Below are 22,260 nucleotides of genomic sequence, written 5' to 3' on the forward strand. Positions count from 1 at the left end.
CTTTCTCGATTTTGGCACTGAAAGTCGTATGTCATGGGAACATTCTCAGGCTTGAACAAACTGCAGTAGTTGGTCACCCTTTGAGAGTGTGTGAATAAAAACAACAGCAAGACAGATTTGTGAGGAGAAAACATGTACTGGTCAGGTTGAACAAGGGGAGCTGTCAAATGATACTGAGAAAAATAGTCATGAAGATAGAAGGCAAGTCAGAGGAATATCAGAGTCCCAGAAAGCAAGGAAAGAGTTTCAAGAAGGAGAGAGTGAGGGGCCAACAGGGCCAAATGGTACTCCAACCTTAGGTAGCACTCAGATTGCAAATGCCCATTGCTGAGGGACTGGAAAACAGCTGAAATAGGACTCCCAGTTGTTTACGCAGCCAAGCAGAGATCAGGCAGGGAGGGGACGGCTTGTCCAAACACAGGAGGCTGACACATCAGGAAGGGGTCTGAGCTTGACCTGGTTGTAGTGACCAGACACAGTAGATAGCATGGCAGCTTCTCACATAGCAGAAAAGAAATGATGCAGATCTAGGTTCTTGACCTACAGTTCACTGCACACCTCCTCAAGCTGCTGGACTCCAGAATTCAAAAGGAATTCATTTAACACATAAGGGGAATCAAAAAGGATACTCCTCAATTATACAAATGCAAGACACAGATAAAACTCTCTTTTAAAGGTGAATAGAGAGAAAATAGCCAACTGGGGCCTATGGAGAGACTCTGAAACAGAAATGAAGATAAACTATAAGACACATAAAGAAAATTTTAATAAACATGATTTTTTTTTCTCAGTATAATTCAAGAAAGCATGAATCAGTTATTGGAGTTTTTCCTATAGAGTTGTAGGAATTCCTTACATATTTTGGGTATTAACTCCTTATTAGACATATGGTCTGCAAATATTTTCTTCCATTCTACAGGTTGCCTTTTCATTCTGTTAATTGTTTAACAATTCTGTAAGCTGTACAGAAGCTTTTTAGTTCATATAATTCCACTTTTCTATTTTTGCTTTTTTTTTTCTTGCCTGTGCTCTTGGTGTCTTATAGAAGAAATTATTGCCCAGGCCAACATCTAGAAGCTTTCCCCCCATGTTTTATTTTAATATTTTATTTATCATGTCTTATATTTAAGTCTGTAATCCATTGTGGTTGATTTTTGTATGTGTCATGAGATAGTGCTCCGATTGCATTCTTTTCCATGTGAATATCTCATTTTCCCAACACAATATATTAAAAAGATTCTTTTTTCCATAGTATATTCTTGGCACCCTTGGTAAATATCAGTTGACCATATATGCCTGGGTTCCATTCTGGGTTCTGTATTCTATTCCATTTGTCTATACATCTGTTTTGATGTCAGTACCACACTGTTTTGATTACTGCAGGCTTTGAGGGTCTTTAGTGTTTCCAGATAAATAATAGGATTTTTTTTCTATTTCTGCAAGAATGCCATTGGGATTTTGTTGGAGATTGCATTGAATCTATTGATTGATTTGGGAAGTAAGAGCATTTTCTTTTCTTAATTTTTTAAGCTATCTCCTACTGGAAAGAAGAACATTTTAACAATATTAATTCCTCCAATCAATGAACATGAAAAATATTTCCATTTGCGTCTTAAAAAAATTTTGTCCATGTTTTGTAGTTTCGAGTGTACAAGTCTTTCACTTTCTTGGTTAAGTTTATTCCCAAGTATTTTGGGTTTTTTGATGCGTTTGTAAATGGAATTGTTTTTTAATTTCTTTTTCAGTCTATAGAAATGAAACTAATTTTTTGTATGTTGATTTTATATTCTTCCACTTCACTGAATATGTCTATAAGTTAACAGTTTCTCTCTCTCTCTCTCTCTCTCTCTCTGTGTGTGTGTGTGTGTGTGTGTGTGTGTACTTTAGGGTTTTTTAAAATATATGTATATATAGGACTATGTCATCTGCAAACAGAAATCATTTTACTTCTGCCTTTCCAGTTTGGATGCCTCTTATTTTTTTTTCTTGGCTAATTCGCTGGTAAAGACTTCTAGTACTATGTAATTGAAAGGAAGTGGCAAGAGTGGGTATCCTGGCCTTGTTCCAGATCTTAGAATGAAAGACATTAGCTTTTTACCATTGAGTATGCTGTCAGCTGTGAGCTTGTCATATGTGGACTTTCTTGTGCACAGGTAAGTTCCTCCTATATGTAACTTATTAAGAGTTTTTATCACGAAGTGTTCAATTGTGTCAAATACTTTTTTCTGTGTCTATTGAGATGATCATGCGATTTTTATCCTTCATTCTGTTAACGTGGTATATCACATTGATTTATCTGCATAAGTAGAGCCATTTTTACATCCATGGGATAAATCTTACTTGGTCGTGATGTATAATTTTTTTAATGTGCTGTTATATTCAATTTGATTATATTCTGTTGAGGGGTTTTGTGTCTGTTTATCAGGGATATTGGCCTATAGTTTGTTTGTTTGTTTTCTTGAGGTGCCTTCATCTAGCTTTGATATCAGAGTAATGCTGGCTTCCTAGAATAACTTTAAAAGTGTTCCCTTTTCTTCTATTTTTGGAATAGTTTAAGAAGCAATAGTATTAATTCTTCTTTATTTGTTTGGTAAAATTCACCTGCAAAGCTTACTGGTCTTGGACTTTTCTTTGTTGACAGTTTATTATCATTATTATTATTCCTTCAATCTCCTTGTTATTTTGTTTTGTTTTGTTTTGTTTTGTTTTTGAGATGGAGTCTCACTCTGTCGCCCAGGCTGGAGTGCAGTGGCGTGATCTCGGCTCACTGCAAGCTCCGCCTCCCAGGTTCACACCATTCTCCTGCCTCAGCCTCCCGAGTAGCTGGGACTACAGGCGCCCACCACCATGCTCGGCTAATTTTTTGTATTTTTAGTAGAGATGGGGCTTCACCGTGTTAGCCAGGATGGTCTCTATCTTCTGACCTCGTGATCCGCCCGCCTCGGCCTCCCAAAGTGCTGGGATTACAAGTGTGAGCCACTGCCCCCGGCCAATCTCCTTGTTTTTTATTAGACTGTTTAGGTTTTCCATTTGTTCTTTATTCTCTCTTGGAAGAGTGTATGTTTCTAGGAATTTCTCCATTTCTTTTCGGTTGTCCAATTGGTTAGCATATAATTTTGTATAATGGTTTCTTATGATTCTTTTCTATGAAATCTTCTGTAATGTCTCCTCTTTCGTTTCTGATATTTTAAGTCTTTTTTTCTTAGTAAATCTAGTTAAAGTTGTATTAGTTTTATTTATTTTTTCAAAATACCAGCTCCTAGTTTTGTCAGTTTTTTAAAAATGTTTTCTATTTTCTATTTCATTTATTTCTGCTCTGATCTTTATTTATTTATTTATTTATTTATTTTTGCTAATTTTGTATTTAGTTTGTTCTTATATTCTGGTTCTTCATATATAACTAGGTTACTTACTTGGGATCTTTCTTTGTTATAATGTAGGTGTTTATTGCTGTAAACTTCCCTCTTAGAACTGTTTTTGATGCATAAGTTTTGTTTTGTTGTGTTTTCATTTTTGTTGTCTCAAAATATTTTCTAATTTTCTTTTGACTTCTTTTTTGACCCAATAGTTGTTTGAGAGTGTGTTGTTTAATTTTCACGTATTTGTAAATTTTTCTGTTTTTATTCTTATGTCTAGTTTCATTCCATTGTGATTGGAAAAGAGACTTGAAATAATTTCAATCTTAAATTCTTAAGACTTGTTTTGTAGCCTAGCATGTGATCTATTTTGAAGAATATTTCATGAACACTTGAGAAGAATGAGTATTCTATTTCTGTTGTACTGGTCTAGAACCAAACCCACAATATCTCTGATGTATGTCTGAATACTTGAATAATTCCTCTACATAGATTGAGAACCTCATTAGGCAGTGTTACAGCTTTGTGCTTCAACTGTCAACATATAGAAAACTCAAGAGGAGAAAGAAAGTCTATTGTCCTTATTTATATTTTTGCTCAAGTATAATTTCTTCCTTCCTAATGTACTGAGTCTTTCTTTTATTCTGTTCTTTATGTTTAGAGAACTTTCTTGAGTCATTTTTAGGGTAGGTCTGTGGGTTTTAAATTCTCTTAGTTCTCTTTTATCTTATGTCTTTATTTTATCTCTATTCCTGAAGAATATTTTCTCTGGATATAGGATTCTGGGCTGATAGTTATTTTTTTTTTCTTTCAACATTTGAAAAATATTGCAGCACTTTCTTCTGGCCTCTGTGATTATTGAAGAGAAATCTACTGTTATCCAAATTGTTTTTCCCATATAGCCAATATGTCGTTTCTTTCTCAATGCTTTCAAAATTTTTTCTTTGTATTTAGTTTTTAGAAGTTTCACTATGATGTGTTTTGATGCAGATTTCTTACATCTATTTTTTTTTCTTTTTTGGTCAATTTGGGATATTTTAAGCCATTATTTCTTCAAGTACTTTTTCGGCTCCACTGTCTTTCTTCTCCCCTTCTGGAACTCAAATAATACTAATATTACGTCTTTATTATAGAGCCATATGCACTTGAGGTTGTGTTCTTTCTTTTTTTTTTTCAATCTATTCTCTCTTTGATATTTAGAGTGGATAATTTTTATTGTTATGTCTTCAAGTTCTCTGATTCTTCTATTCTCTCAGTTCTGTTGTTCAGTCCATTTGTTCAGTTGTCTATTTTGGTTATTATATATTTTAGTTCTAGAATTCCCATTTGGTTCTTTTTATCTTATATTTCTTTGTTGAAATGTTCTATTATTATTATGTTTTTTTTTTTTTTTTTTTTTTTTGAGACTGAGTCTTACTCTGTTGCCCAGGCTGGAGTGCAGTGGCACGATCTCAGCTCACTGCAAGCTCCGCCTACCAGGTTCTAGTGATTCTCCCTGCCTCAGCCTCCCGAGTAGCTGGGATTACAGGAGCCCACCACCATGCCCAGCTAATTCTTGTACTTTTTAGTAGAAATGGGGTTTCGCTATGTTGGTCAGGCTGGTCTCGAACTCTTGACCTCAGGTGATCCACCTGCCTCGGCCTCTCAAAGTGCTGGGATTATAGGTGTGAGCCGTGCCTCGCCTGAAATGTTCTATTATTTTGCTAAAAAGTTATTTGCTCTTGGTTTGATAAGTGATTTTTTTTATTGAAACAAGTATCTTTTGTGCATCATGATACAAAACATTGGATCTTATTTAAATCCTATTTTAGCAGGCCTTCTCTTACACCACTCTAGTGAATGAAAGGGGAGACTGCCTCATTTCTGCAGGTAGGCTTGAAAGGTCTGGCTTCTCTTCTGTTGAGATGTGGTGGCCAAGGGAGAGGATTCCTGATAACATCTGGATGGGGATGGGAGTCGAGGCTCCCACTAGGAATTCTCTGACACTATCCCAGCAAGAAGGGCACCTCATTACTATTTTTTTTTTTTTTTTTTGAGATGGAGTTTTGCTCTTGTTACCCAGGCTGGAATGCAATAGCGCGAACTCGGCTCACCACAAACTCCGCCTCCCGGCTTCAAGCGATTCTCCTGCCTCAGCCTCCCGAGTAGCTGGAATTACAGGCATGTGCCACCACGTCTGGCTAATTTTGTATTTTTAGTAGAGACGGGGTTTCTTCATGTTGGTCAGGCTGGTCTCAAACTCTCGACCTCAGGTGATTCACCTGCCTCAGCCTTCCAAAGTACTGGGATTACAGACATGAGTCACTACGCCCAGCCCTCATGACTAGTCTTTACGTGGCCTCCACTGACACCATGGAGAGGGGAGTAGGTGGCCTTGTACCCACTGAGTGGGATGAAAGTCCTGAATCTGTACTAAGCTTCTTTTGACACCAGCTGACAGGGGTATTTTAACCTGGCAACACCCTCTGGGCTCTTCAGTTGGTCTTTATTGCAGAGTATAGGGTATAACTGCAGTTTTTTCTGTGACATTTCGCTGGAGTGGGAAGTTATGGTCTGAAAGTTTTCTGTCTTGTAAGGTTGACTCTTTTTCTGGTCCATTGGCTAATGAGAACAGGCTTTCATTATGATAGTGCATGTGTGTGTGTGTGTGTGTGTGCGTGTGTGTGTGTGCACCTATTTGTGTTTCTGGGTTGCTGGCTTCTTCACTTCCAAGTTTGGGATACATGAGGCAAAAATAAAATAAAATAAAATAAAAAATAAAACCTGAGGGACTCACCTCTGCGTCATTCACTGGGTCTCGGCATCTTTAGCCAGTTCCCTCCTCTCCATCTTTGAGACTCTTATTTTGTTTCTTTTGTACAGAATATCCAGAATTTTTAGTTGCACCTAGCAGGAAGAAAAGGGAAGACTATGTCTACTCCATCTTTTCAAAAGTGGATGACCAAGCCGAAATAATTTTAGAATGTAAAATGTTAAAGTGTCAAATATTGTAGCAGAAATAGATATAAATCAGATAAAAACCACTTAAAATCAGTAAGAATCCTAGCCAATTGGAAAGAGTAGAATTCGACCTCTGTACATACAACACTCCAGAATTAATTCCAGATAGATTAATTGTATAATTAATTAATTTCAAAAGTGAAATAATATCTAGGAGAAAATATAAGCACATTATATAATCAGAGAAGTGAAATTGTAACATTCTTTACACAAATAATGGTTGTCTTTAATATGTAAATAATTCTTACAAATCAGTAAGAGAAATATGACTACTATAAGCAAAAAATAATTAGACAAAGGCCCAAACAGATGATTTGCATAAAGAATACAAGTACCTGACAAATATGGGAAAATGGTCATCTTTTCAAATAATTGAAGAAATAAAAATTAGACAAATTAATTCCTTCGGTTTTAGTTTGGTTTAGTTTGGTTCCTTTTTGGCTTATTCATGAACCCTTCAAATAAAATGAAAGCAATTTTAGGTGGTTCTGAGCTGGGTCTTACCTTGCAAATCCAGCTGTGATGGGAACCAAAGTAATACAATCTTTTTGGTGGGAACTTTGCCAATAAGTATCAAAAATCCCAAACATCATCATTTTTTGGACCAAATAATTTCACTTTGGGAAATTTATCCCAAGAAAAAGATGATTAACATAAAGATTCATGGGGAAGAATACTAATACCATAAGTATTAATAGTGATAAAAGGTAAAAAACTAAAAATCCTAACAAAGAAGAATTGGATAACCAAAGTGTGGCATGTTCATAGAATAGAATACCATGTGGCTATTTTAAACCATGTTGTATAAGAATACATAATGCCATGGGAAAAATGCTCATAATTTACCATTAAGTAAAAAATAAAAGTCAAACTATACAGTAGTTTAGACACTAATGCTATTTTAATAGGTAAAAATGTTCACAGAAATAACATATTAAGAAAACACACAAAAATATTAGCACTTGAAAATTAAGTATAGGAATCCTGATGTATTTTCATTTTTCTTCTTTGTATTTTTTAATTTTCAAAATATATTATTACAAAGCGTACTTTTACATTTAAAACAAAACAATAAATGTATGTGGGGGATGTCCGGGGATGCCTTCAGTTGCTTAATGATGTCATCTGAGACGCAGGCTCTTTCTAACATTTTTATTCTGCTATCCTTATCACTTTGGTTTTCCTTGTCACGCTTGTTGCTACATCATTATAAGATAGCTATGGCACCTATAGATATCACAAATGCTCCAGGCTGGAAGAGAAAGAGTGCCCACCCTCTGCATCTATACCTCTTTTCATCAGGACTATTTGTCAGAGACCCCTTTCAACAGACTTTTGCTTACATCCCCTATGAACATCCAAAGCTACAAAGGAAGCCAAAAAATAAGTATGCAGTTTTGCAGACTCTTAGAGTAGATCATGACAAGAAAGAAGGGACCAGGAATGGATGCTGAGTGAGCCAACTGCAGTTTTTACATAGTATTTTTATGTACAAAATTAAAAGCATATTTTGTAGAGTGCATGGATTGAATGTAGTGATAAGCAAACTATGCAAGAATTGTGCTTTGCAGGCCCTGTAAAAAGCATTTGTGACATCTGACCATTAAAAGAAGTTAGGAGATGTACTTGCAAACTATTCAGGCTCTGATCCCTACATTGCAGGACTCTGACACTATAAATTGTATGTTTTAATACTGAGAAAAGATTAGAAGGTTGATGTAGGGTATGCATGTCTTAGCCATCAACTCATTTACAGGCACTTTGTTGTATGGCATAGGGAAGAGCCCTTTCAAGCTGTGTTTGGTTACATGAAACCTAAGTCAGCCATCCAGTCATTGCAGAAAAAAAAATCATCAAAAAGCAAGATTTGTCATACAACTGAAGGCAGCAAGCTGTTGGACAAAGAGCAAACAAAGCCTGCGGAGGTCAGGAGATCTGAGTGTTCCATCAGGTTCTGCCACTAAACAGCTGCGTGCCTTTGTGAATGTAATTAACATTGACAAATTTCAGTTTTCTAATCTATAAGGTCAGGGGTTTGCAGAAAAGATTGCTTAGGGCACTTTGAGCATAAAATGGCTATATTCTATTATAATTGATATCTTATAAAAATTAATAACTGCAAAGATAATGAATCACATTAAACCTCTCACTGTGAGTTGACAGGAAGGAACACAGAGAGATCTGGAGGAACAGAGGTGGGCAGAGTCACTGGCTCTGTGTCAGCTGCTGTCGTTTGTGGTAGATGGCACATTCCACAGAGGAAATGCAACAAATATAAACCTTTAGAACCCACAAAACTCTGTCAACACTACTTTTGCATAATTGGAAAAATGGGTTTGCAGTGTAATATATTGAGCCCACACCCCAATTCAAGACCTGGTGTCCCTGTTGATTTAATTTCACAAAGCAAAAAAGAAGATACATTAGGAGTGAAAGGAATCACATTGGTGAGGAAGTTGTTAAAATAGTCACTAAAGTCTGTCAGTCCAGGAATCGGAGGCCGTGCAAATGTATCAACGCTCAGGTTCAGATGAAAGTTATGGAAAGTTGTGGTTGTCAGCGCAGGTTGTGATGGGGTTAGAATTCTCGCTCCACCATTTAGAGCTGTGTGACGGTCTGCAAGTTACTTACCACCTCTGTGCCTTTGTTTCTTATCTGTAGAATTAGGGACAATATTTGCACTTATCTCTGAGAACTGGGTAAAATTTAGATTTTTTATTAGTCCAGTGCCTGGCCTCTAGGTACTTACTATCAGAGAGGTAATTTTTAATTATTTAAGTAACTCAATGAATTTGCAACTAAGCTTATAAACTGTTAGGTAGTTAGTAACTTGTGGTGGATTTCTTAATTTGGGGAATAAAGTTTCTCTATGCAGAAATGTATGAAATGGCAAAAGTAGAAACCTACCATAAAGCTTAGGGACACTTTTACTGGAATACCTTTTAGGAGACTGAGGCAGTTTTGCACAGAGCTGTTGCCTGCAGCCCTGAGCCGCTTCCTAGTACAGCTCTGCTCCTGGGTAAAAGGCAAGAGACAAGAGAGCTATAAGCTCTGTGTAGTGCAGGAATATAAATGTATCATTGTATTCTGCTTGGACTCTGTCCTTCAGAAAAGTGACAATTTAACTGAAAATGGTCATACAGACAGAACTGGCAGGTTTTCCACTATTGCCTATTCCTATTTCTCTTGCCGGAAATCGCTCCAGGATGCTTAACAGGTGGTCTGCTTCTAGTCCCTAAATTTGGAATGTCAAAATGGCTTCTCAAATCAATGGGGGAAGGCTGGATTGTTGTTCGTTAAATGGTGTTGAGACAGCTGTCTAAGCATTTGGAAAAACAAAGTTAGGATCCTATCTCAAACCAAATTAAACCATAAATGGGTTCAATGTTTAAAGAAAGGCAGAGAGATGAAAATATCAGAAGAAAATACAGGTGAATAGCAAAATAGCTGTATTATAGGGAAAGGTTTCATGACTATAATACTAAGAGCAGAATTTATATTTATAATGGGAAAAATAATCATTGACTACATTAAAAATGTAAAACTTCCCTTTATGTATATATAAAAACTACTATGGAGAAAATAAGAACAGAACCTTAAGAAAAGTCACTTTCATATATCAGGTTAAAGGGCTACTCTCCTGTCTATGGAAAGAGTTCTTATAAATGAGTGAGGAAAAAGATGACCCGTCCGTTCCCCTCTCCCCGCTCCACCCCCACCAATGTGGGCATACCCATAAATAGAATTTTTTTTTAAAAGGTAAAAGGGTAATAAACATGAAAAAAATTCAGCTTCACATGTAATCAGCCACTTCTCATGTATCAAGTTGTCAAAGATGAAAAGCAACAGAACTCCACGTTAGGGAAAGAAATGGTAGGCAATATGCAGTTGCAGACATGAATGCTGGCATTACAAATACACAAAAACTAGGGCCAGGTGCAGTGGCTCATGCCTGTAATCTCAGTACTTTGGGAGGCCAAGGCAGGAGGATCACCTGAGGTCAGGAGTTCGAGACCAGCCTGGCCAACATGGTGAAACCCCATCTCTACAAAAAATACAAAAATTAGCTGGGTATGGTGGTGGGCACCTATAATCCCAGCTACTGGGGAGCCTGAGGCAGGAGAATCACTTGAACCCAGAAGGTGGAGGTTGAAGTGAGCTGAGATCGTGCCATTGCACTCCAGCCTGGGCAACAAGAGCGAAACTCTTTCTCAAAAAAAAAAAATAAAAAACTTTTTGGAGAACTTTTGGGCCATCTAGATAATGTTCTAAGTGAAAAGTCTTTGACATCTTCTAGTATGTTACCCTTAGAAAATTATCAATCACACGCTTGGCGATTTAGATCTAGGAGTATCATCACAGGCATAGTTTGTAATTTCAATATAAAATGTTAAGGAGGTATCTGTCATCTGAGGCTGGTTAATAAATTAAGACTTAGTCTACATAACTAAATACTATGAAACTTTTTAGGAAAGTAAGTTTTAAGGTAGCATGACATCCGCAAATGAAAAAAATATATATAAAACGGGTACAGTACAAGTCATATTTGTATTAAAATTCTATAGCTTGTTATGTTTAGTATTTTTAACATATACATGGAAAAATATGAATATATGGTTAAAAATAAGTATCCTCCCAGTCCAGGACCCCTTAAGACTTTCAAGGTCATAAAAAAAGCAGAGAACAACTGAGAAAGTGTCATGGATGTGGAAAGACATAAAAATTAGAATCTAGTATCATTCCCTGGATTGGAACCTAGAACAGAAAGAGGACCTTAATGGAAAACTGGTGGAATCTGGAGTTTAGTCCATAGTAATGGACCAATGTCGGGTTCTTGGTTTTGACAAATGAACCACAGTAGCATAAGGTGTGAACAATGGGAGAAACGGGGTGAAGGGCATATGGGAACTCTTTATAAGCTATCTTTGCCATTTTTATAAATAACAAGTTTACTTAAAATATCAAGCCGTTTGGCCAGGCGCAGCGGCTCACGCCTGTAATCCCAGCACTTTGGGAGGCCAAGGCGGGTGGATCACCTGAGGTTAGGAGTTCGAGACCAGCCTGGCCAACATGGTGAAACCCTGTCTCTACTAAAAATACAAAAATTAGCTGGGCATGATGGTGGGCACCTGTAATCCCAGCTACTTGGGAGACTGAGGCAGGACAATTGCTTGAACCCAGGAGGCGGAGGTTGCAGTGAGTCGAGATCACGCCATTGCACTCCAGCCTGGGTGACAGAGTGAGACTCTGTCTCAAAAACAAAACAAAACAAAAAAACAAAAAAAAAAACCATTCAAAATGTGTAACCCTGAGGAGTGAGATTTGAGTACGGGACATAATGACTTTCAGATTCTATGTAGAAAATGTTACATTTTACATAATAAAGGATAAACTGACATAAAAAATATTATAGAGGTATATTTGTGAACATGGAATAATAAAAAAGCAAATTATAACGGTATAATCCTATTTAAATATATATTAAAGTTAATTACTTGCTTTTGCTTTCATTTATCTTCCAATTTTTAAAACAAATATACATTTCTTATAGGACAAAGGATAATTTAAGTTTAAAACATCCCCGAAAGTAGATGCAGGGCAGGCGGAATCCCCACATCTCCAGTCTTACAAGTTAGAATCAGGGGTTTCCTGATCCTGTACCTGCTCCTTAAAACTCTGGGGCCACAAAAAGAAGATCCTGTTTGTTGATGGGGACTCTGGCTCTTTATTCTAGTAATAAATTTAAATGAATATCCCTTTTTTCAACTATGATCCAACACATCTTGTCTCTGCTTAGATCATTCTATTCAAGACACAAGGGTGAAGGTATGAATTAAAAAGAAAAAAATAATTTAACCGTATCAAGCATTATTTCCTGCTTTGTTGGTTATTTATAATATGATTTTCAGAGAGAATAATGGCCAGTTAAATAACAGAAAATACAAACTCACTACACTTAAACACTGCTAATAGAAAATTGAAGACAAAATGTAAACAAGCATTTTGCCTTTTTTCATGTTTATCACATAATCACAGCGCTGCCATATTTGGGAAAAATAGCCTAATATCTGAATGCAAATGCTACTGATATTTATTGTAATATTTTGGACACATATCCACATAATGCAAGATTTTCATATATTTGTCTTACTCAGAAATGAATTTGCTGGATGGTTTCCAGGCTGTAATTTGGATTTATAAGAATGTAAATACATTATGATTGAGTTCCCAGTAGCATTTAAGCTCATGGATATCAGGCAATGCCTGATGCCAAGCAACTTCGGAAGCCCTGGAGACTCAGCGGCTCACAGCCGTTTCCCACGGGCCACCCACTCTCGAGGACCATATTTCCAAATGCATTTCTGCGAGTCTCAGAGACTTGAGGGTTTGCAAGGGCCTTCCTCACAGACACAGTGGCTTATGCCCACTTCACTCAGTTTCTCCCATTGTTCACACCTCATGTTACTGGGGTTCATATGTCAAAACCAAGTGGGAGTTACCCGTGGGTCAACTTGTCATGATAACATGGAGAAGGAAGTGCTGTAATTGGTGAGACTATAAGATTTCATGGGAGCGCAAAAGAGAAGCACCTTGAAACCTGGACCCCTGGGCACACAAAAGGCTGGCCAAGATACACAGTCCATGGAACATGAGGCTCGGAGGAAGCAGAGTCATTTCCCAGGAGAGTGGGAGACCAGGGAGAAGAGACTGTGCTCCAGGCAGAGGTGACTGCACCTGAAAGGGCCTGGTGAGGGAGGGGAGTGAGCGTGGTGGGTCTAAAGAACTGGACAGAGCCTCCGCCAGACCACAGGATGCCAAGAGGTGGGTGAGCACCGGAGCCCAGCACGAGGAGCAGCCCCATCACCAAAGGCCTTGAACACCATATTAAGGAAATTGGATTTTATTCCATGGTTGCTATGGGCTAAATTGCGTCTCCCCAAAACTCATATATATGGAAGCCCTAATGCTGTAGCACTTCAGAATGGAACTGTATTTACAGATAGGGTCCTTAAAGGGCTAACCCAGTTAAAATGAGGTCATGAGGGTGGGCTGTAATCTGATCTGACTGAAGTCTATTTTTTTTTTTTTTTTTTTGAGATGGAGTCTTGCTCTGTTGCCCAAGCTGGAGTGGCGTGACCTCTGCTCATTGCAACCTCTGCCTCCCGGGTTCAAACAATTCTCCCTGCCTCAGTCTCCTGAGTAGCTGGGATTACAGGTGCCCACCATCATGCCCAGCTAATTTTTGTGTTTTTTAATAGAGACAGGGTTTCACCATGTTGGCCACACTGGTCTTGAACTCCTGACCTCAAGTGATGCGCCCACCTTGGCCTCCCAAAGTGCTGGGATTACAAGCATGACCCGCCACGCCGGCCCTGACTGATGTCTTCATAGGCAAAGGAAATTAGGACACAGACACACCCAGAGGGAAGATCACATAAAGTCACAGGGAGTATACAGCCACCTGCATATAAAGTAGAGAGGCCTCAGAGGAAACTGACACCTTGCTGTTGGACTCCCAGCCTCCAGAATTGTTAGAAAATAAATTTCTGTCATTTGAACCACTCAATCTTTAGTACTTTGTTACATCAGCCCTAGCAAACTCATGCGAAGGACAATGAAGTGTCCTAAGGAAGGGCAGGGGGCAGGGGAAGGATGGTTAGATTCATCCTTTTGAAAGATTACTAGCTGGTGGGCAGAATGGATAGGAGAAGGTAGAGTTGAGGGCAGGAAGTTCAAAAGCCCTTTAAATGCTAGACAATGGTTGCAGCTGCCATGGAGGTCTGTGCAGGCTGAATTTGCACAACTCCGGGGGGTGCCTTCTAAATACAGACATGCCCCAGAGATGTAATGGGTTTGTTCCAGACCACTGCAATAAAGCAAAGATTGCAATGAAGTGAGTCACACAAAGTTTTTGGTTTCCCAGTGCATATAAAAGCTGTATTTACACTATATTATAGTCTATTACCTGTGCAGTAGTGTTATGTCTAAAAAAACAATGTACATACTGGCCAGGCGCAGTGGCTCATGCCTGTAATCCCAACACTTCGAGAGGCTGAGGTGGTGGATCACCGGAGGTCAGCAGTTTGGACCAGCCTGGCCAACATGGCGAAACTCCATCTCTACTAAAAATACAAAAATTAGCTGGGTGTGGTGGCGGGTGCCTGTAATCCCAGCTACTCGGGAGGCTGAGGCCAGAGAATCGCTTGAACCTAGGAGGCAGAGGTTGCAGTGAGCTGAGATCACGCCACTGCACTCCAGCCTGGGAGACACAGTGAAACTCTATCTAAAAGGAAAAAAAAAATGTACATACCTTAATAAAATATACTTTGTTGCCAAAAAGTGAGAATGATTATCTGAACCTTCAGTAAGTCATCATCGTTTTGCTGGTGCAGGGTCTTGCCTGAATGTTGATGGCTGCTGAATGATCAAGGAGATGGTTGCTGAAGGTTGGAGTGGCTGCAGCAATTTCCTAAAATAAGACAACAAAGAAGTTTACCTCATTGATTGAATCTTCTTTTGACAAAGGATGTCTCCATCACATGCAATACTGTGTGACAACATGTTACCCACAGTAGAACTACTTTCAAAATTGGAGTCACTTCTTTCAAACCCTGCCACTGCTTTATCAACTAAGCTTATGTAGTATTCTAAACATTTTCTTGTCGTTTCAACAAAGTTTACAGCGTCTTCATTAGGAGTAGTGTCCATCACAAGAAACCATTTTCTTTGTTCACGCATAAGAACAACTCATCCTTTAAAGTTCGATCATGAGATTGTGGCAATGCAGTCACATGTGCAGGCTTCACTTTTAATTCTAGTTCTCTTGTTGTATTTACCACATCTGCTGTGACCTCCTCCACTATAGTCTTGAACCCCTCAAAATTATCCAAGAGGGTTGGAATCAACTTCTCCAAACTCCTGTTAATGTTGATATTTTGACCTCCTCTCATAAGTCATAAATGTTCTTAATGGCATCTAGAATGGTGAATAATTTCCAGAAGCTTTTCACTTTACTTTCCCCAGATCCATCAGAGGAATCACTATGCATGACAGCGATAGTCTTACAAAATGTATTTCTTAAATAAGATTTGAAAATCAAAACTACTCCTTGATCCAAGGACTGCAGAATGGATGTTGAGTTAGCAGGCATGAAAACAACCTTCGTCTCCATCAGAGCTCTTGGGTGACCAGGTGCATTGGTCATTGTCAATGAGAAGTAGTGTTTTGAAAGGAATTCTTTTTTTCTGAGCAGTAGGTCCCAATGGTGGGCTTGAAATAGTTAGTAAACTATGCTGCAAACAGATGTGCTCTCATCTAGGCTGTTATTTCATGTACGAAGCACAGGCAGAGTAGACTTAGCATAATTCTTAAGGGCCCTGGGATTTTCGGAATGGTAAATGAGCATTTACTTCATCTTAAAGTTACCAGTTACATTCGTCCCTAACAAGAGAATCAGACTGTTCTTTGAAGGTTTGAAGCTAGACACTGACTTCTCTTCTCTAGCTATCAAAGTCCTAGAAGGAATCTTCTTCCAACAGAAGGCTATTTTGTCCACATGCAAAATCTGTTATTTATTTATTTATTTATTTATTTATTATTTTTTGAGACAGAGTTTCACTCTTGTTGCCCAGGCTGGAGTGCAATGGAGCGATTTCAGCTCACCACAACCTCCGCCTCCCGGGTTCAAGCGATTCTTCTGCCCCAGTCTCCCGAGTAGCTGGGATTACAGGTGCCCGCCACCACACCAGCTAATTTTGAATTTTTAGTAGAGATGGAGTTTCTCCATTTTGGTCAGGCTGGTCTCAAACTCCCAACCTCAGGGGATCCGCCCACTGTAGTCTCCCAAAGTGCTGGGATTACAGGCGTGGGCCACCACGCCAGGCCACAGAATCTGTTTTTAAATGCAGCCACCTTAATGATCTCGGCTAGATCTTCTGGATAACTTGCTGCAGCTTCTACATCAGCACTGGCTGCCTCACCTTGCACATTTATGTTATGAAGACAGCTTCCTTCTTTGAACTTCGTGACCTAACCTCTGCTAGCTTCAAACTTTTCTTTTGCCTCTTCCTCACCTCTGAGCTTTCATAGAGCTAAATAGAGTTAGGGTCTTGTTCTGGATTAGGCTTTGGCTTAAGGGGATGTTGTGGGCTGGTTTGATCTTCTATCCAGACCACTAAAACTTTCTCCATATCAGCAATGAGGCTGTTTTGCTTTCTTATCATTCAAGTGTTCACTGGAGTAGCATTTTTCATTTGCGTCAGGAACACGTCGCTTGAACTGACAAGTTGGCTAGCTGTTTGGCACAAGGAGCCTAACTTTCAGCTTTCAACGTGCCTTCCTCACTAAGCTTAATCATTTCTAGTTTTTGATTGAAAGTGAGAGACGTGTGACTCTTCCTTTCACTTGAACACTTACGAACACTGTAGGGTTATTAATTGGCCTAATTTCAATATTGTTGTGCCACAGGCAATGGGTAGGCTTGAGGAGAGGGAAGCAGATGGGAACTGCAAGTCAGTGGAACATTCAGAACACACACAACATTTATCAATTAAGTTTGCCATCTTACATGGTATGGTTCTTGGCAACCCAAAACAATTACACTGGTAACATCAAAGAACACTGATCGGCCAGGCTTGGTGGCTCATGCCTGTAATCCTAGCATTTTGGGAGGCCAAGGCGGGCAGATCACGAGGTCAGGAGTTCAAGACCAGCCTGGCCAACATGGTGAAACCCCATCTCTACTAAAAATACAAAAATTAGCCGGGTATGGTGGCGCACGCCTGTAGTCCCAGCTACTCAGGAGGCTGAGGCAGGAGAATCACTTGAACCCTGTGAGGTGGAGGTTGCAGTGAGCCGAGATCATGCCACTGCACTCCAGCCTGGGCAACAGAGCAAGACTCTGTCTCAAAAAAAAAAAAAAGAAAAGAAAATTACTGATCACAGATCATCAGAACAGATATAATAATGAAAAGGCTTAAAATATTATGAGAATTACCAAATGTGATACAGAGACATGAAGGGAACACGTGCTGTTGGAAAAATAGCACCAATGGGCTTGCCCGACACACAGGTGTCACAAATTTTGAATTTGTAAAAAAGCACAGTATTTGCAAAGCTCAAAAGAAAAAAAAAACCCAAAGCACAATAAAACAAGGTATGTCTATGGATGATAACACAAATCATGTGCTCACAGGTCATATAATAGACACTTTGGCATTGCAAGTATATTCGAGATATCACTAATGACAAGCATAGGTAAAGGAATTGGGAAGAAATGAATAGATTCGAGAGAAACTTAGAAAATAGACTAATTGTGTTTGAAGATTGGTTGGATACTACCAGTAAGGGAGAAGAAGGAGTAAACCATGAGGCTATTTTCAGTCTTGGGCAACTGGGTGGGTGGGGGCACTGGCCCATGAATTAAGAAACCAAGCAGGAAGATCTGTGTTGGAGAGGATAATTGAGTCTGTTTTGGATTTGAGTTTGAAGAATCAAAGGGAGCTGTTCAAACGGAGATTTTCAATAGGAAATTGAAAATATGAAGATACAGACCTTTATATGCATCATGATTTTTCATGATTTAAATAGCTTAATATTTTAAATCATGGGGGTTGATAAGAACTGAAAGAATACTGTGTAAAATAAGAAAAGAACATAAAAGGGGTCGGGCACGGTGGCTCGTGCTTGTAATCCCAGCACTTTGGGAAGCTGAGGCAGACGAATCACCTGAGGTCAGGAGTTCGAGACCAGCCTGGCCAACATGGTGAAACTCCATCTCTACTAAAAATGCAGAAATTAGCTGGGCATGTTGGCATGCACCTGTAATCCTAGCTACTTGGGAGGCTGAGGTAGGAGAATTGCTTGAACCCAGGAGATGGAGGTTGCAGTGAATCAAGATTGCACCACTGGATTCCAGCCTGGGCGACAGAGCGATACTCCATCTCAAAAACAAAAAAAAGAAAGAAAGAACATAAAAGGGGAAAAAAAAGCCCTCTTGGCATCCAAACTCTTAATTCAGAGGTTAATTATTGGACTTAGCAGGCAAAAATAAGAAAAACAGTGTTGCCCATTTTCTTCCCCTCTTCTACCTACCTCCTGGTACCAGGCACAGGTATCTCCTCATGTTCTTAAGGCTTGAGAGTACCCTGAAAGCAGCAACAGTGAATGTGTGGGGTGATCTCATTCACCCAGCAAATATGGGGTATCTACAGTGTGTCAGGTACTGTACTAAGTTTCTGTTGATAAAAAAAAAAAAAAAGTCATACTTCTCTCCATTCTCAAAACAATTCAGATGCTTAGGCTAATGCATGGCCCCCAGAATTATAATTCTAGTGGCATCACAGGGCCTTCAGAATTGTAATTCCAGCATCAGAATGGAAGACCAAAATCGGGTCTTCGTCAGTGTCCTGGGGATAATTAGAAGATCCCCGCCCAACAGATTCACATGACTGTCTTGCTAAAGGAGGTTAATTTATTCAAAGGTGGGAAGTGGGAGAATCCAGGAAAGTTCAGTTCATATATTCCCTGATCCTACACCTTGGGAACTTTTTTTGCCCAGCAGAGATCTTTGGTGTTACATTTTCTTGCCTCTCTTAGCTCTGAGTGTCAAAAAAAAAATATTTTCACAGTTTTGAGGGGACTGTTTCTAATGTACCTCCTTCACTCCTTATATAGGGTATAGTGGGCAATATCCATCCATCCTTTACTTTATGAGTCAGGTCACCTTATAAATATCAATTATTAAACTGAGTAATCACATAGTGATGTCTCATTGACCTGAGTGCTAAATGGCTATAGATCGAGATGCTCTTGGTTCGTCTTTTGTCTTTTTCCTTTCTGACACGGAGCATTTTTCTAAGAATCATCTCTAATATGAAAACTAGGAAACAAAATTGACAAGCTTGGGAGGCTCTGGAATATCTGCAGTGTGTGTACAATAACAGAAAATAGAATCTTTGTAAGGGTCTTTGCGTGAAATTTTGGGCATGGCTACAGAAACACCTATTTAGATATACAGGGGTGTTTTCATTCATTCATTTTTGCTTCCTCCTGAATACATAGCTGAAATTGCTTTAAGAGTACATATGGATTTGGGAAAAGTAAAAAACAAAGCCACTGCCCCCGCTCCTACATTGTCCCACCTGATCGAGGGATAATAGCTGAAGGTTGTGCTTTGCAACTCAGAGTCATACGGCACCTGTCATTATCTAAGCTGAGGTTCAGATAATGCTAGTTATCACCCACTCTCCAAATATTTTCTTTTTATTCATTAACAAGCCTGAGTGTTTTTGTCTAGTTATTGAGAAAGATGGGTTTAGAAATTAGGCTTTGCAACAGGACAGGCTGGGACAGAAAGAGGCCTTCAGCCGAAAGCATGATTTGTGGGAAGAATCCCTTTGGGACCATCTGAAAGTGACTAACTAACAATAGGAAAGGAGGCTTTATTCTTTCTGGAGCTCACAGTATTATAATTTGGGCATAGATGTGGATGTAACCTCATTCCCAGCCCCAGGCTGGTGAGGCCTGGAGACATTTGGGCAACATGAGATAAGTAAATATATATTCAAATCCTTCTGGGAACCTGGGATAAGATAGTCTTGCTTTTTTAAAAAAAGAATACTTGTAACATGAAATAGCCATTTATGTTGATATTTGACTTAAGATGGCAGTTTGTTCAGCTTAGTTACTCCATCAACAGCAAAAAAATTCATATGTAGGAGATTATAGGAAAGCAGGAAGATTTACTGTTTTGGCAGGAAAAAAGGGAAAACACCAGCCATGATCAAGAAGTCAACAATCCTTAACAGAGTTGTAAAATTCAGTTCTGGAAGCAATGGCAGAATTCATAACTAGTTATTCAATCTATGTCCTTGTAATGGGATGGTCACATCAAAGGAGAAACTGGACTTGGATGGGAGAAAAGGTTTGAAGCGATTTCTCACAACGTTAAGTCAAATTTGATTCCAAAGCATTCCAAGGGGCTATTTCAAGTCCCTTTATTGTTTTATACTTGTTCAATACCATTTCAGCCCAGATGAGAAAGCAGCAAGAAAGTCTTTGTTTACAGAGATGTGAGAGATGCAACAAGGTCCTATCAAGTCTGTAAGGAGAAGAAAAATCCACAGGTTGGAATTCTATGAAACAGGCTCTATGTAGATGGATGTGTCACCTGCCTCTGTGTACCCTTCTTACTTTAACACAGATTAGCTGCCTAAAAAACATCCAGGTGACTCTACTGGGTATACTGACATCCTGTGTGCAGTTCTTACAAATCAGTTCTAGGGAAGACAAAGCTGACTGTCAAAAGCCCATTAATAGCAGACAAATTCTTCTACAATCCTTCAAGCAATGTTTCTCAACTGTAATGCACATACATATCTCCTAGGAGGTATTGCAAAAATACAGATTCTGATTCAGAAGGTCTGGGGTGGGCCTGAAATTTCATATTTCCAGATGACACTGATGCTATTGGTCCAAGTCACACCTTAGCAAGTTGACTGTGTCTATACCATTCCATAGATGGAGAAAAATCTCAATGCCCTTTCTCATCTAGAACTGTAAGAAAAAGCTATCAGCTAGAGAAGTAATGATTGTCCTTGTGTAGAATATGGGTTTAATTCTAGGCTGCCTGCCCTTGATGGATGAGCCTTATAGGTAATCACCAATTTAAAATAAAGAAAGATCAGTATATAATTTTGTAGTCCCTGTCATCTGTCACAGTTGTAAAATGCCATGTTGTGAAATGCTGAATTTACTCAGAACCCCTCAGTTAACAGGCAAAGTGTCCATGCTAAGTTTCTAATTTCAAAGATGCTTTGTTGAAAAGCTTAGAAATTATATCACTTCATGGAAAAGAGAGCACTGTACTGAGATTCGGAAGACTTGCAATACAGTCTCAGTTTTGTCATTCATTTGCTGTGTGACATTAAGTAATGCCCTCTACCCTTCTGAGGCTCAAATATGAATGGAATAGCGCCAACTAGATGCATTCTAGGAACGCTTTCAACTCTAATGTTCCACTTGCTATATAACATATGGAAACATAATTTAAGTTCTCACTAGCGATTAGGAAGTTGCCTTGTTAGTGGGATGTGGTTCATCATTAGTGTTAATACCTCTGGTTTTATATCAGTGAGAACAAAGAGGTGAGAGTGTAATAGTTGAGAGCGCTGGCTTTGAAGTCAGGCAGAGGTGGGTTCAAATCCTGCCGCCTCATATTCTAGGAGTCTCATGGTATTACAAAATTGACTTAATTTGTCTGAGGTTCAGTTAGGTCATCTGTAAAGTCCGATCTGTGAAATGGGTAAGAAAATAAACCAGCCTCATTCGAATATTGTAAGTAGAGTGGCCTAGTGTTGTGGTTTGACTGGAACTGAGGGTTTTCCCAGGAAATAGGACTTTCAGTGCTAAAAACAGAACAGTTCCAGGCAAACTGGAATGGTTGGCCACCCTATAGTCACAAATGTCACCGAGATAAACCTGTAAAGCACATAGAAATGTTCAATGGACACTAGCCATGGTTGTGAATAGCACATAAATATAGAGATGTCAGGGTGAATTTTTTTTTTTTTTTTTTGAGACAGAGTTTGGCTCTCATTGCCCAGGCTGGAGTGCAGTGGCACAATCTCAGCTCACCACAACCTCCGCCTCCTGGGTTCAAGTGATTCTCTTGCCTCAGCCTCCTGAATAGCTGGGATTACAGGCATGCGCCACCATACCCGGCTAATTTTGTGTTTTTAGCAGAGACGGGGTTTCTCCATGTTGGTCAGGCTGGTCTCGAACCCCTGACCTCAGGTGATCTGCCCACCTTGGCCTCCCAAAGTGCTGGGATTACCGGCGTGAGCCATTCAACCAGAGCACGACCCAACTTTGCCTTTTTGACTCTAGATTTCTACTTTTTAAA

General features: G+C 39.1%; 1 protein-coding gene across 1 annotated transcript in view; it reads left to right on the forward strand.

Annotated features, from left to right (window-relative positions):
- LOC116459029 (uncharacterized) overlaps window positions 1–22,260 on the forward strand; it is a 224,300-nt gene that overhangs the window by 178,617 nt on the left and 23,423 nt on the right. The window lies entirely within an intron of this gene.

The sequence above is a fragment of the Hylobates moloch genome, unplaced genomic scaffold, assembly GCF_009828535.3.
Source record: "Hylobates moloch isolate HMO894 unplaced genomic scaffold, HMol_V3 SCAFFOLD_19, whole genome shotgun sequence".
Classification (NCBI taxonomy): domain Eukaryota; kingdom Metazoa; phylum Chordata; class Mammalia; order Primates; family Hylobatidae; genus Hylobates; species Hylobates moloch.